At 40.6% G+C, this 16,593-nt stretch overlaps 1 protein-coding gene across 3 annotated transcripts in view; it reads left to right on the top strand.

Annotated features, from left to right (window-relative positions):
• Positions 1–16,593, top strand: part of FAT3 (FAT atypical cadherin 3) — a 617,414-nt gene that overhangs the window by 194,459 nt on the left and 406,362 nt on the right. The window lies entirely within an intron of this gene.

Below are 16,593 nucleotides of genomic sequence, written 5' to 3'. Positions count from 1 at the left end.
ATGATCCCCTATTGCCCGGGGGCCCCATGAGTTGTCAGTCCACCCCTGCTGGAGCCATGCTAAAGTCAGAATGTAAACTCTGGTCTGTTTTAGGAAACATGCCATGGTGGAAGCCTTTTGTTACATGATTCTGTGCTGTGCAATCTCCTACTCATGTTCCAATTCATTTAGGTTACGTTGTAGTTTACATAGTTAAAGTTAGTTGGGCTGAAAAAGGTCTAGAAAATAAATAATAAAATAAATACAGAGAAAACATCTAAATACACAATCCTATAACCACAGCTGATTCAGAGGAAGAGTAAAAAAAAAACCTATAAAGTATAGTCCAAATTGCTCCAGCAGGGGAAAAGGTCAATCTTGAGGTTGCCGGATGCGGTACTGGAACTAGTGGACAAATTAATCTCATTTTCATGGCCTTTGAAAAGGGAGGAAACTAGGGTTGCCACCTCATCCCTTTAAACCTGAACACATATTAATTACACAGGTTCTGAGGCTAATTTAATTCAGATAAGACACTAAGTGAGTTTAATTATCACTTTAATCAGCCACAGAACCTGTGTAATTATTATGTGTTCGGTTTTAAAGCAATGAGGTGGCAACCCTATAGGAAACCCACTTATAAATTATATCTGCAGTGTCATGATACGTCCATGGATGCAAAATAGGAGATTCCTAGACTCAGAGTCAGTGCTGGGTTCCCCAATGCTATAGGCCTGCTGGTCTTTGATACCCCTGCAATTCATTTCCTTTGCCATTGTCTCTTTTTTGCTTTAGTTCTTCTTTATAAACCCGCCCTAATCCTCACAGAGTCAAATCAATTAAGCATCCGACACCTTAAAAGTTGCAGTTGTATATCCAACAAGGTGCTTTAAATCAATGCAGAGGAACTTTAGTGTAAAGATTAGAAAGATTTGTTACACATTTATATTTAAATGTTATGTACGCCTGTAAAGAATGATTTACAAAACAGCAGATCAGAGAGGGGATTGTTTTTGTTGGTTGTGTATTTGCATCTGTCTGGGCTGTACAAATCACTAATAATCACGTACTCACAAAGAGGCTGCAGACATAATTTGGGATGATGCCTCCCTGCGGGGTTCCTATAAGGGCAAACTTCTCATTTTCTCAAAGTTGACATTGATCAAACCATCAAAAGGTCCTTGAGGGAGAAGACAATCTGATTTATGCCTCTGACAGGTTGGAGGAGGTTTAGCAGGAAAGATCGAAACCACTGCTGACAAGATATAGACATGAACACCAGCACGGGGGTGCCAAAAACAGCAGATATATCTATTGTGATTGCTCTAAACTAGATCCTTGTTTTCACATTCAAACAAATTTGTGTCTCATTCAAGGCCATTTTCGCTATTAGTGAAGGTAAGTATTCGTTTTCTGCAGGTGCTGTCTGGAGGATGTTGTGGATGAGGCTGTTACCTTGTCTTTGACCCCTTACCTACCTCCTGCATCCATGTATGCTCTGGAAAGCTCATGGGGATAGATTACTTATATCCAGCACTGTGTCTTTTGGAAACTTGGTAACTGGAACAGCTGTATTTAATAGGGTTGGTCTCAGTGACAGTAGACATGATTTTAACTTTGTTAATGAGACTATGTATCGGTGCTGATTGAATTTCTTTGCCGTCCATACAGCTTCTGGGAACATTGGTGGACACTGATGTCATGGCATCCCATTTAATTACTGTGGGGGCTTAGTGCCTTCAGTATTATGTTGCATCAAAATCTTGACATACATCTAGTTGGTGTTATATTGATTGAACTATTTGCTTCAGGTATGGGCATGTTAGAAGCCAAGCCTGTCTGTAGTCTGTCAGTGTGGCAAGAGGAATGTACTGTATATATATTATTGTTAGTCTGTATGGGAACGTCTGATAAATCCCATGATTAACATATAATAACCTTCTATGGCTAGATTGGGATAAATGTGGTCTGATACTCTAAAACAGCAGCCCCCAACCTCTTTGGCACCAGGGACCGGTTTCATGGAAGACAATTTTTCATAGAGTGGGAGGGGGGATAGGGGGTGATATGGTTTCAGGACGATTCAAGCATATTACTTCAAGTGTACAATTGAAGTGCAGCAACTCACTTGCCAATATGAAGCCCTAGCTCTAGCATTACCACCTCAGCTCCACCTCAGATCATCAGGCATTAGATGCTCAAGGGACATGCAACCTAGATCCTGTGCATTCACAGTTTTATTGTAGGGTTTGTGCACCTATGAAAATCTAATGCCGCCATAATTTCAAAGGAGGTGGAGCTCAGGCAGAAATGCAAGCTGCTGTAAATACAGATCAAGCTTCACTCAATCACCCGCTGCTCACCACCTGTTGTGCGGCCTGACCCGCTCACCTCCCGCTTTGCAGGCCTGTGTGGCCAGCTTCCTAGCAGGTTCTGTTTTTTTATTTAGCAATACACCAAGGGTTTACCTTAAAGAGGTAGTAAACTGCAGGGAAAAAAAATCCCCTGCAAGGTAATGTCAATGTGCATCGCATACTAGCACATTATATAAAACTTACCTTAAAACGAAGCCCCCCAGCGGCTCGCTGCCACTGCTGTAGAGGCCTCCATTTTCACCTGCACTTCATTCCAGGTTTGAGAGCTCCGGCCATCTGACATGCCAGGCCTCCATGATGTCACTCCCACACATGCACATGGGAGTCCCAGGCCACGGCACAGTAGTCTGAAGGAACAGCGCGGGTATGCCGTTCCTTCAGACCGCATGTGCCAGCTTTAAAAAAGCGAGAATATCTCCTAAACTGTGCACATTTAGGAGATTTTCATTTTACCTACAGGTAAACTTTATTATAAACTTACCTGTAGGTAAAAGTTTAAAAAAATGAGTTTACTACCACTCAGTGTAGTAAAGGGGGGCTGAACAGATCTGGATTTCCTGAAAGACATTAAAAGTCTCTGGTGGTTGAGTTTAGAATGGGAGGTTTAATTGTCAAGAACTTGGTGCCTAGTAGTGCTCAATATGCATAGCAAACACCATCAGTTCCTATAGAAGGTATATACATTGCCAGGCTCAGCACAATCTGGATTTCCACTGAAATTATTGAAGATTGTGGCCTGCACGTATGTCATAAGCCAGACCAGGGAAAAAAAAAGAGGCTGTGCAGTTACCAGTGAACATAAAATTTGTTGGGGATGCTGTTTGAGGGAATGAGGGCCCACTAATGATAAGTGCACTTGCCCTTTAAATGAGAACATTGATAAGCACTATTTCCATTAGAATTGACCACATTATATAATCTCGGTTTACATGGAAATAAGTACAGCTGTTTTTTGTTCCTTACAATTTAGGGAACTTTCCAAAACGTTCAGGAAAGAGAACTTCTAAGTCGTGATTTCGCTCTAGTTTAAAAACTAGCAAGAAATCCCTGCTACTATGAACCAAGAGCATATTTTCTTATGTGCTTCATGCATTAGTTATAATGATGTAATGAGGAGGCAGGCACCGATATAACATTTATGTTTTTGACAATCCATAATCTTAAAGCAGATCTAGACTCGACAACCATATCCTGTAAACACTGGAAGAGCTTACAATATGTTGATGGGCAAATACAACTTGCTTTCTGGTGTAGTGTATGCAGTGAGTTGCAGATTTCCCAACAACTGTAGCATGGGGGCTATTAAAACAACCCATTTTATTTATGCCCAGTCAGGTAGAATCTCTTGCTGCATAGTCATTGGTAAATCTAAAGGAGAGTGTACAATCAGGTTGTATTCTCTATAACCAGTTTAATCCTGTCCCACCAGCCATCTTTATGTAAATGTTCTCCAAGCAAGTGCCTAGCGCACAAAGAACCTTTATAAATGTTTAAGATCGATGTCCCTGCATGCCTGGGTTCTAGGAGTTATCCTGAACTCTCCTTTTGGCCCCCAATCCAATCATTGTCCAAAGCTTGCCGCCTCAACCTACGTAACATGTCCAAAATACGCTCTTTCCTAACCAATGACACTACACAGCTGCTAATTCACTCCCTGGTCATCTTTTGCCTCAACTACTGCAACTCCTTCCTCATTGGCTTACCTTTACATAGGCTACTTCCCCCCTTCAGTTCATTTTGAATTCTGCTACCAGACTCATCCACCTTACCAACAGCTCAGTATCTGCTTCTGATCCCTCCACTGGCTTCCACTCACTCAACAAATGAAATTAAAAATACTACCAACATCTTGCAAAGCCATCCTCAACTCCTCCCCCTGCTACAACACTAACCTTTCTGTTGGGGTACCCCAAGGTTCCTTCTCTTGGGCCCCTCTTTTTCTCTCTCTATACCTCCTCCCTGGGCCAACTGATAACCTCCCGTGGCTTCCAATACCACCTCTATGCTGATGACACCCAGATCTATCTCTCCACTCCCCAGCTCATCCCCTCATTCTCCTCACGTATCACAAATCTACTAAGCGACATATCAGCATGGATGTCACATCACTACCTTAAACTCAATCTTTCAAAAACTGAGCTTGTAATATTACCTCCTCCCCGATCCCCCACTCACGACTTTACCATTAAGATCAACAGCACAACCATTGGTCCTTCCCCTCATGCCAGGGTGCTAGGTGTAATCCTAGACTCTGACCTTTCCTTTGGGCCCCACATCCACTCACTGGCTAAATCCTGCCGCCTCAACGACACCACAAAACAACTCATCCACGTCTTGGTTATATTCCACCTTGATTACTGCAACTCCCTCCTCACTGGTCTACCGTTACACAGGCTATCCCCCTTCAGTCTATTATGAATGCTGCTGCTAGACGCATACACCTTACCAACCGATCAATGACTGCTGCCCCTCTCTGCCAATCCCTCCACTGGCTTCCATTAACCCAACGTATAAAATTCAAAATACTAACCACAGCTTACAAAGCCATCCACAACACTGCCCCCAGCTACATCACCAACCTCATCCACAGATACCGCCCAAATCGCCCACTCCGCTCCTCCCATGATATCCTCCTCTCTAGCTCCCTCATCACCTCCTCCCATGCTCACCTCCAGGACTTCTCCAGAGCCTCTCCCATCCTCTGGAACTCCCTTCCACAGCATGTCCTGTCAGCCCCCACCCTGTCTGCCTTTAGGCGATCTTTGAAAACTCACTAAGAACTGTACTTGAGTCACCTCTGCCAGATCATCCCCCGCAGCTATCACCTTTTGTATCACCTCCCCCTTCCTTTGGATTGTAAGCTCCACGAGCAGGGCCCTCACATTCCTTCTGTACTGAAATGTATTGTAATTGTACTGTCTCCCTTATATTGTAAAGCGCTGCGCAAACTGTTGGCGCTATATAAATCCTGTATAATAATAATAATAATAACCTGGTCTCTAATTACCAACTAAATTGTTCTCTTTGTTTTTCCCAAGACTTCCTGCTCCCTAGCTCCCTTGTCTCCTCCTCCCATGCTCACTTTCAGGACTTCTCCAGAGCCTCTCCCTTCCTCTGGATCTCCCGACCCCGATCTGTCCGACTATCTCCTACTCTGTCTATTTTTAGACAATCCCTGAAAACCCTTCTCCTCAGAGATGCCTATCCCACCTTCACCTAGCAACTGAACTTTTATTTTCTCCATCAGCTCATTCCTCACTAGTGTTGGGCTCGATGTTCACGTTGAACGTAAGTGCGACTCAAACATCGGCCATTTGTGTTTGCCAAACACACAAACAGTAAGAACATTTGGTGGGCTGTTTGTTTTTTGTTCAATTAAAGGAAATTTTCAAACTTGTCTCTTTATTTTTCACTGAATTTAACCCTTTAGTGAATGGGTAGGGGTACAAGTACCCCTTACTCATGTGCAAGGGAGGGCAGCATCAGGGTGTCCCGTTATTTAAAGGTGTACCCTGATGCTAATGAGTCCCCCCTCTCCCGCAGACCTCCACAAACACCGCACCAGGGTTGTGGGGAAGAGGCCATTGTCCCCAATGCTAAGGGCACGTGGCCTGTTAAGCCGCATTGGGGTGGGGGGGAGTGCTTGATTGTCCCCCCTCTTTCCTGCCCTGCCAGGCGTGAGCTTGGATCAAGGGACTGGTAGGAATTTAGCGGAGACCCCACGCTTTTCCCCCCTATTTTTGTTGGCTAGGGTTCCCCTTAAAAATCCTACCAGGCCTAAAGGGCCTGATATGGCTTTTAGGGGGACCCCACACACTTTAAAAAAAAATGTTACTGTGAGGTCCCTCCTAACCTTCCTACCAGACCTAAAGGGTTTGGTATGGATTGGGGGGACTCCACGCTTTTTTTTTTTGCAATTAAATGTAATTAAAGCAGTCCTGCTGCAGCAGGTTCTATACATTGTACAGATGTGCAACTGTGAAAGTAGTGTAAGGGGACCTCCCAGGCATTATATTTAAATACATTTTTATTTTTATTTTTTTACTTTAAGCAATGAAAAATGACTACCCCTTTTAAAACAGTACTTTTTGAAGGTTTTTTTTTCACTGATTCATGTCCCTCAGGGCAGTTCCTGAGTCCCCATACCTCTTTTATGGCCAATAACTTGCAAATAAGCCTTCAAAATAGGCACTTTTGAATTTACATTAACTTGTATTGAGCTTCAAGTTTGCTGTCAAAAAGTTTGACCACGAACTGAAAACGAGGGTGTTCGGCCCATCACTATTCCTCACTGCTATTACCTTCACATCACTTAATCTTTTGGATTGTAAGCTCCAATGAGCAAGGCCCTCTGATTCCTCCTGTATTGAATTGTATTGTATTTTCAATGTCTACCTCATGTTGTAAAGCACAGCGCAAACTGTTGAAGCTATATACATCCTGTATAATAATAATAAAAAATAATAATAACTACTCCATTGTAGCAAACTTTGGAGGTCAATGCTATGAGAAGACTGTTGGTTTTGATTGGTACATTGGTTTATGACCTTCTTCCGCTGAGACTGAACCCGGAAGTGCTCAGCTCTAAGCACTTTGGGGTCAGAGCTATCAAACTCCTGCCTGAAATGCCAGGTGTAGAAGCAGATCGGGGCTCTCTGTCCTGATCTGTTTCAGCTAGTGACAGTGACAGAGGAACAAAAACAAAATAGGCAATAAACCAAGATTTAAACTGCTGTGAATATTTTCAGAAAAAGTCTCCTTTTGACCAAAGGTTTTCTTTGAATAACAAAGTTCACATTCATACCATCCACACAGAAAGATTGTATGAATAAAAGGAGGGAATAAAAACATCTCTACTCTGCAGCCCAAATGTTTAATCTTGAAAGACAGACAGCCCAAGGCTTGGGATAATATTCAAATACTGTACATATTAGTAAAAATAGGAACAGATGAGGGGAACAGAACTTCAAAGGTGGAAGGAAAAAATGCTACATTTGCAGATTACATGGCATCTCATTTATTTGCTATCAGGAACAGCCAGAAAAATGTGTGATTAAAATTAAACAGTGAACAAAAATAATGAGGTGACAAAAATTCAAAAGAGTAGAGGAACGAAAGCTGTAAAATGTGTCGGTCACAAGCTTGAAATGAGCTTAAAATAAACAAAGAAACTTTAATCCGACCATAGACAAGGAGATATATGTTTGAGAGCGACCAATGGGGAAAAACTGCTGGTTCTCTCATGACCTGAAAAGGCCATGACAATCCACCGCACGCATGCAGTAAATCTGATCTTTTTCTCTACTGTATACAGTTATTATTATTATACAGGATTTATATAGCCCCAATAGTTTGCTCAGCGCTGTACATTATCATGGGAGACAGTACATGAGACAGTACAGTAACAATACAATACACAAGGGGTTTGAGGGCCCTGCTCCTTGGAGTTTATAATCTAGGAGAGTTGTGCTCAAAAGTTTGCATCCCCTTGGAGAATAGGTAATATACAGTATGTACCATTTTTAACCATTTGCCGTCCGCCCTATGGCCGAATGGCGGGAGGCAAATGTCATCAGCGTTCCGGGTGGACGCCATATGGCGTCCTCCCGCACATGCGCAGATTGCGCTCCTGCAGAGCGGCGCAGCGGCACGATCTGTCACCGGTAGAGATGAGCGAATCGAACCAGGCGAAGTGGAATTCATTTCGAATATCGGGAAAAATTCGATTCGCATCGAATCCGAATTTTAGCCAACTTCGGGTGCACGAATCGAATTTTTCCCGATCAGCCGGCAAAAGTGTCACTGCAGAGAGCTCCGCTATTTCTGACAGTTCTGACAGTTCATTTACAGCGGTTGAAACATTGTATCTATTTGTTTCCATTTAGGATACAGATGTTTTTATTCGGAAACAAATAGATACAATGTTTCAACCGCTGTAAATGTGAAGGAACTGTCAGAGAACTGTCAGAAATAGCGGAGCTCTCTGCAGATACACTTTTTGCTGTACTGGAATACTTCTTCTTTTCATTCTTCTTCTTCTTTTCATTCTTCTTCTTCTTCTTTTCATTCTTCTTTTCATTCTTCTTCTTTTCATTCTTCTTCTTCTTCTTTTCATTCTTCTTTTCATTCTTCTTCTTCTTCTTTTCATTCTTCTTCTTCTTCTTTTCATTCTTCTTCTTCTTCTTTTCATTCTTCTTCTTCTTTTCATTCTTCTTTTCATTCTTCTTCTTCTTCTTTTCATTCTTCTTTTCATTCTTCTTTTCATTCTTCTTTTCATTCTTCTTCTTCTTCTTCTTTTCATTCTTCTTCTTCTTTTCATTCTTCTTCTTCTTCTTTTCATTCTTCTTTTCATTCTTCTTCTTCTTCTTTTCATTCTTCTTCTTTTCATTCTTCTTTTCATTCTTCTTCTTCTTTTCATTCTTCTTCTTCTTCTTTTCATTCTTCTTTTCATTCTTCTTCTTCTTCTTTTCATTCTTCTTTTCATTCTTCTTCTTCTTTTCATTCTTCTTCTTCTTCTTTTCATTCTTCTTTTCATTCTTCTTCTTCTTCTTTTCATTCTTCTTCTTCTCATTCTTCTTTTCATTCTTCTTCTTCTTCTTTTCATTCTTCTTCTTCTTCTTTTCATTCTTCTTTTCATTCTTCTTCTTTTCATTCTTCTTCTTTTCATTCTTCTTCTTCTTCTTCTTTTCATTCTTCTTCTTCTTTTCATTCTTCTTTTCATTCTTCTTCTTTTCATTCTTCTTCTTCTTTTCATTCTTCTTCTTCTTCTTTTCATTCTTCTTTTCATTCTTCTTCTTCTTCTTTTCATTCTTCTTCTTCTTCTTTTCATTCTTCTTTTCATTCTTCTTCTTCTTTTCATTCTTCTTTTCATTCTTCTTCTTTTCATTCTTCTTCTTCTTCTTTTCATTCTTCTTTTCATTCTTCTTCTTCTTCTTTTCATTCTTCTTCTTCTTCTTTTCATTCTTCTTCTTCTTCTTCTTTTCATTCTTCTTTTCATTCTTCTTCTTTTCATTCTTCTTCTTCTTCTTTTCATTCTTCTTCTTCTTCTTTTCATTCTTCTTTTCATTCTTCTTCTTCTTCTTTTCATTCTTCTTTTCATTCTTCTTCTTCTTCTTTTCATTCTTCTTCTTTTCATTCTTCTTTTCATTCTTCTTCTTCTTTTCTTCTTCTTCTTCTTCTTCTGGCAACTCCACCACGCAGCTCATTTTTGTTCCAGTATTACTGTATTTTGCTCCTTCAAAATCCTGAAACTTTCTTTTGGCAGGTGTACAGACTCAGGTACTCAGTGCAGGAATGGTGGGAATCCCTCACAATGGGCACAGCAGGTGTACATACAGACCCAGGAATTCAGCACAGGGATGGTGGGAGCCCCTCATAATGGGCACAGCAGGTGTGCATACCCAGAACCTCAGCACAGGAATGGTGGGAACCCCTAGTAATGGGTGCAGCAGGTGTGCAGACCTGGGACCTTAGCACAGGGATGGTAGAAACCCCTCATAATGGGAACAGCAGGTGTACAGACCCAGGAATTTAGCACAGGGATGGTGGGAACTCCTCCTAATGGGCAGAGCAGGTGTACAGACCCAGGAACTCAGCACAGGGATGGTGGGAACTTCTCATAATGGGCGCAGCAGGTGTGCAGACCTGGAACCTCAGCACAGGGATGGTGGGAACCCCTCATAATGGGCACAGCAGGTGTGCATACCCAGAACCTCAGCACAGGGATGGTGGGAACCCCTAGTAATGGGCGCAGCAGGTGTGCAGACCCGGGACCTCAGCACAGGGATGGTAGAAACCCCTCATAATGGGAACAGCAGGTGTACAGACCCAGGAATTTAGCACAGGGATGGTGGGAACTCCTCCTAATGGGCAGAGCAGGTGTACAGACCCAGGAACTCAGCACAGGGATGGTGGGAACTTCTCATAATGGGCGCAGCAGGTGTGCAGACCTGGAACCTCAGCACAGGGATGGTGGGAACCCCTCATAATGGGCACAGCAGGTGTGCATACCCAGAACCTCAGCACAGGGATGGTGGGAACCCCTCATAATGGGCACAGCAGGTGTTAGGGGGTTTAACTCTCCAGCATCCATTAGAGACTGATATAGTAATATAGTTCATTCTTCTTTTCATTCTTCTTCTTCTTCTTTTCATTCTTCTTCTTTTCATTCTTCTTTTCATTCTTCTTCTTTACATTCTTCTTCTTCTTCTTTTCATTCAACTTCTTCTTCTTTTCATTCTTCCTTTCATTCTTCTTCTTCTTTTCATTCTTCTTCTTCTTCTTTTCATTCTTCTTTTCATTCTTCTCATTCTTCTTTTCATTCTTCTCATTCTTCTTTTCATTCTTCTCATTCTTCTTCTCATTCTTCTTTTCATTCTTCTTCTCATTCTTCTTTTCATTCTTCTTCTTCTTTTCATTCTTCTTTTCATTCTTCTCATTCTTCTTTTCATTCTTCTTTTCATTCTTCTTCTTCTTCTTTTCATTCTTCTTCTTCTTCTTTTCATTCTTCTTTTCATTCTTCTTCTTCTTCTTTTCATTCTTCTTCTTCTTTTCATTCTTCTTCTTCTTCTTTTCATTCTTCTTTTCATTCTTCTTCTTCTTTTCATTCTTCTTTTCATTCTTCTTTTCATTCTTCTTCTTCTTCTTTTCATTCTTCTTCTTCTTCTTTTCATTCTTTTCATTCTTCTTCTTCTTCTTTTCATTCTTCTTCTTCTTCGTCGTGCCCCGTGACTGCCCAAATGAGTGAAGTGTGCGGTGATTCTAAGATCGACGGCACTCATCTGCATGTCATACTGACTGACAGTATTATTTCTCTTCCCCAGCAGACTCCAAGGGCATTTAAATTAAAGGTACAGTGTTCTGCACTAATATAAAGGCTCTCTGAAGCCTAGAAACCCTTTAAATAAGTTAAATTTGCGGCGAATAAATTTGCATCGAATCGAATTTCTCCCGCAAATTCGGCGAATCAGCCGAATCAAATTTTTGAATAATTCGCTCATCTCTAGTCACCGGCCGTGTACCTCTGACACGGCCGATGACAGATCTGAGTATCGGCCCCGTTGCCGATACCATGTGACCTGCTGTGACCAATCACAGCAGGTCACATGACAGTTGTATTCAATGGATGGCTTCATTCATGCCATCCATTGTATACTAGTGTCTAGCTGTGAATGGTCACAGCTAATCACATGCACATGTCATGTGATTAGCTGTGGCCAAATCACAGCTAAGCGCAAAAAAAAAAAACCCTGAATGAATCGATGTCATTCAGGTAAATGCTTGCTTATAGCAAAGTAATTCTTTGCTATAAGCAAATTGTGTAAAAAAAAAAAAATACTGATCACTTCCCCAAAGTAGTACAATGTTACTATGGTAACATTGTACTACTTTGGTCATAGTGAAATATGAAAAAAAATCTTAAAAAAAAAAACAAATTTAATAAAAAAAAAAAATATATATATACTGTATATATATATTTTTTTTTTTTCATACTGTCACCAGTCAGTGTCCCTGATCACCGCCATGCCAGTTATATGATGACGCTGTACTGCACTGGTGAAAATATGTAAAAAACAAATAGTGAAACTAATTTTTTTAATTTTTTCATTTTCCAAAAAATTATGACAAAAAATACAACTTCAAAAAACTTGCCATGCCTCTTATGAAGTACGTCGGACTGTCTACTTTGCAAAAAGGGGTAATTTGGGGGATATCTGTACTGTTCTGACATTCTTGGACCTCAAGAAATTAGATTGGCTGTCAGTACTTCAGGATTGATCAATAATCAGATCTATACCATAGTTTGTGAACTCTATAACTTTCCTACAAACTAAATAATACATCCTAATTTGGGTTATTTTCACCAAAGACATGTAGCAGAATACATCTCGGCCTAAATTTATGAAGAATAATTATTTATTTGCAAACTTTTATAACAGAAACAAAGAAAAACTTTTTTTTTCAAAATTTTTGGTCTTTTTTTGTTAATTTAGCAAAAAATAAAAACCGCAGTGGTGATTAAATACCACCAAAAGAAAGCTCTAGTTGTGTGAAGAAAATGATAAAATTTTAGCTTGGGTACAATGTTGTATGACCGTGCAATTGTCATTCAAAGTGTGAGAACGCTGAAACCTGAAAACTGGCCTGGGCAGGAAGGGGGTAAAATTTCCCGGTATTGAACTGGTTAAAGAAAACATGAGTGAGCAGGCAAATCACATTTCTTTTAATTCTTATGAGATTCATATTCAGCTCAACAGAACGGCACGCACAATCATAAAACAAAGCATGGCAACACGTAAACAAATGGAATGACCCCTGTTCAAAAGTCTGCTTCCCCTTTGTCCATAATCCTGTGTATTGCCCACTTTAGCATCAATGACAGCATGCAGTCTTTTGTAATAGTTGTCTATGAGGCCCCGAATTGTAGCAGGTGGAATAGCTGCCCATTTGTCTTGGCAAAATGCCTCCAGATCATCTTGCATGGACTGCACCTTTGAGATCTTCCCAGTGTGGCTTGATAATATTAAGGTCAGGAGACTGTGATGGGCACTCCGGAATCTTCACCTTTTTCTGCTGTAACTATTGGAGGGTTAACTTGGCCTTGTGCTTAGGGCCATTGTGCTGGAAAGTCCAAGAGCATCCCATGCACAGCTGTCATGCAAGAGATAGCACATTGTCTGCCATTATTTTCTGATAACATGCTGCATTCATTTTGTGGTCAATTTTCACAAGATTACCCATGCCTTTAAAGCTCACCCCCCCCCCAAAACATCACTGAGCCACCACCATGCTTCACAGTGATGATGGTATTCTTGTCACTATCAGCATTGTTGACCCCTCTCCAAACATAGTGTTTATGGTTTTGACCTTAAAGCTCTATTTTGGTCTTATCACTCTGGTTTACAATGTGCCAGAAGCTGTGAGACGTGTCAGGGTGTTGTCAGGCATATTGTAACTGGGCTTTTTGTGGCATTGGTGCAATAAAAGCTTCTTTCTGGCACTTGACCATGCAGCTAATTTTTGTTCAAGTATTGTCGTATTCTGCTCCTTGAAACAATCACACTGTCTTTTTCCATAGCAGCCTGTATTTCTCCTGAGGTTACCTGTGGGTTTTCTTTGTATCCTGAACAATTCTTATGGCAGTTGTGGCTGCAGTCTTTCTTGGTCTATCTGACTTTCACTTTCTATCAAGAGATCCCCAAATTTTCCACTTCTTAATTCATGAGTAAACAGTACTGACTGGCACATTCTAGGCTTTGGATATCTTTTTATATCCTTTTCAATCTTTATAAAGTTCCATTACCTTGTTACACAGGTCTTTTGACAGTTCTTTTCTGCTCCCCATGGCTCAGTATCCAGCCTGCTCAGTGAATCCATGTGAGAGCTAACAAATTCATTGACTATACACAGACACTAATTGCATTTTAAAAAGCCACAGATGTGGGAAATGAACCTTTAATTGCAAATTTGCAATGTTAACCCGTGTGTGTCACCTTGTGTGTCTGTACCAAGGCCAAACATTCCAGGGGATGTAAACTTTTGATCATGGCCATTTGGGTGATTTCTGTTATCATTATGACTTAAAAAGGAGCCAAACAACTATGTGATAATAAATGGCTTCACTATCCTTAAGTAAAACACAGATTTTTGGCACGATCAGTCATAGTCATTTCAATATCAATGCCAAAATTTCACAGTTTCTGCCAAGGTTTGCAAACTTTTGAGCACAGTTATGCAAATACACCATTTTTTTTTAGAACATAAGGCTTGGGACAAATCTCAAGTCACAAATAGAAATAACCAAAAATAATAATTTCAGGGACCTTAACTAGCTGGGGACATGAAGTCAGACATTTTCTAAATCTCCGACACGGGCTACTGCCTCTTGCTTTTGAATAGATGAAGAACACTGCACACATCCACTGCCTATTTCTATCATAAATCATACTACACATTTTATTATCTGTGTTCATTGACCAGTATCTAAAGATTAGATTACTGGTTAGGAAATAATACTATTATGGCTTCAAGTTCACTGAGTCCTTTGATTCTTTACTGAGGCTCCAAGTTTATTTCAGTGCTGCTTACAAAGTATTTTAACTTGACAAGCAAATTTATGAAGAGTGGAGCAAAAGCAGCAACTAATAGGTTTCCTTTTTCTCTCTTTTTTTTTTTACATTAGTGGTTGAGAAAATTACAAATAAACCGTAATTGGCTACTGTTAGCAGGAATCTTACATTCCTTGTTCTGCTTTGCGTGAATAAGCCTCCACTGAATATTTTAGGTCAGGTTCTTAAAGAGAACATGTACCGTGTAAACTGTGCCCAAAAATGGCAAGCAGAGGGCAAATGACTAGTCACCAATACTGCTTGTGTTCACCCTATAGCTGATTTTTTCTCTAATAATCTTTTTTACAATAACCTCACCGCAATTACCAAACTCCCAGCTCCAATATACTCTTTGCTGCTGACACTATATGTGTTCCCACATACATAAACATTTATTTATAGATTATTTCTCCAATAATGGCTTACAATGCCTTGTCGCACACTGGTCCTCTGTGTGGAGGATGCCACCTTGTTAGAGTAACAGCTCTTTGTTTTCTCTTGTACCTTCCCCCCCCATCCCTGATATCTATTAAGGAAATATTGAAGAAATAGCAGAACAGGTAGAGGAAGCACAGATCCATATAATGAATGAAGCAGGAAGATTCTTGTACTGCAGCTCCTCAGGTACAGCTTCTTCTCCGGCAAGGAGAACAGTGAATGGCACAGTTGTGACATCACCAAATCTCACTCCAAATCTCGTGGAACTAGCAGTCAGTGGCAGCACTGCCTTAGATGCGCTTGCATTGCACATATAATGTTTTAGGCAAATGGATGTCTCTAGATACAGGAAGTTTGCTGCTATTTTTTCAGGTGAAATTCAATACAAAATAGAAATTTTTAGAGCTTATTCACACTTTTCCTTTTCTGTGTTAACACACTCGTTCTATTTCGCATTACATTACACTTTGACATGTGTTGAGTAAAGGCAGTCCATTCATTTTGAATGGGCTGTCAACATACTGGAACAGACTAAAATATTTACATGCAGCTTTTTTTTCCGATGCAGCCAAATACAATGCACGGAGGTGCTGTACCAAGCTTTGCGGTGTGCTGCAATGCATGTGCATCTGAGCTGCTTTTCCTTAGTGCATTGGGGTGCCATTCAAAATGAAAGATGGGGAGATTTCCTCTCTCACAAAGACACAAATGAAAACCAAAGCACACACTTAGAAATGAGGAAAGATTAGAAGTGATAATGTTTATATTGCTGCCTGTGTACTCCTGCTCTGGTGACTACCTGGGATCGAAGACCTGTCACAAAATTGTATGTCTTCCCAATTTGATGCAAATTTTGAAAAAATAAAAAGTTGTGTATGGTTGCTGTCAAGTTGACACACATGCTGACTTGTTGAAACTTGGGAGCAGGGGGAGACTGACAACTCATGGGGCCCCCGGGCAATAGGGGATCATGAGGCCCCTGTGTCCTTGCCTAAACTCAAAAAAGCCTATGAAAAAGGTACCAGGGGCATCTCATGGGGCCCCCTACTGACCCCGAGCCCTCGGGCACTGCCCGAGTTTCCAAATGGTCAATCCGCTACTGCTTGGGAGACTCCAGCGATCTCCCCACCAGAACTTTCAGTATCACTCAACCTATGCTAATACTACAATACCAGCTGATGAGTCTTATGCCCTAATTAATTCTCCAAATATTTAGAACAGCTGTGAGTATAATAGGACCAGTGGAGACAAAGTGCCATTGGAAAATATCACCTCTGAATTCTTGGAGTGATATAAAAATCCTGAAATCCTTTATTATTCTAGGTATTGGTGACTGTAGGTAGTAGTTGTTCAGCCCAACATACCCTGCAATACTTTTTTAACTGGCATTAACCTTAATATACATACACTCACCGGCAACTTTATTAGGTACACATGTTCAATTTCTTGGTAACACAAATTACTTATCAGCCAGTCACATATCAGCAACTCAATGCATTTAGACATGTAGATGTGGTGAAAACAACTTGCTAAAGTTAAAAATGAGCATCAGAATGGGGAAGAAAGGAGATTTAAGGGACTTTGAACGTGGCATGGTTTTTGATGCCAGACACAACCATCTCTAGAGAATGGTCCAAAAAAAAGAGAAAATATCCAGTGAGCGGCAGTTGTGTGGAAGAAAATGCCTTGTTGAT

The sequence above is a fragment of the Staurois parvus genome, unplaced genomic scaffold, assembly GCF_062004578.1.
Source record: "Staurois parvus isolate SC_StPar_1 unplaced genomic scaffold, SC_StPar_1.0 ptg000027l, whole genome shotgun sequence".
In the NCBI taxonomy this organism is placed as follows: domain Eukaryota; kingdom Metazoa; phylum Chordata; class Amphibia; order Anura; family Ranidae; genus Staurois; species Staurois parvus.
The sequence above is the reverse complement of the archived record's forward strand: the minus strand, read 5'-3'. Positions and strand labels throughout refer to the sequence as shown.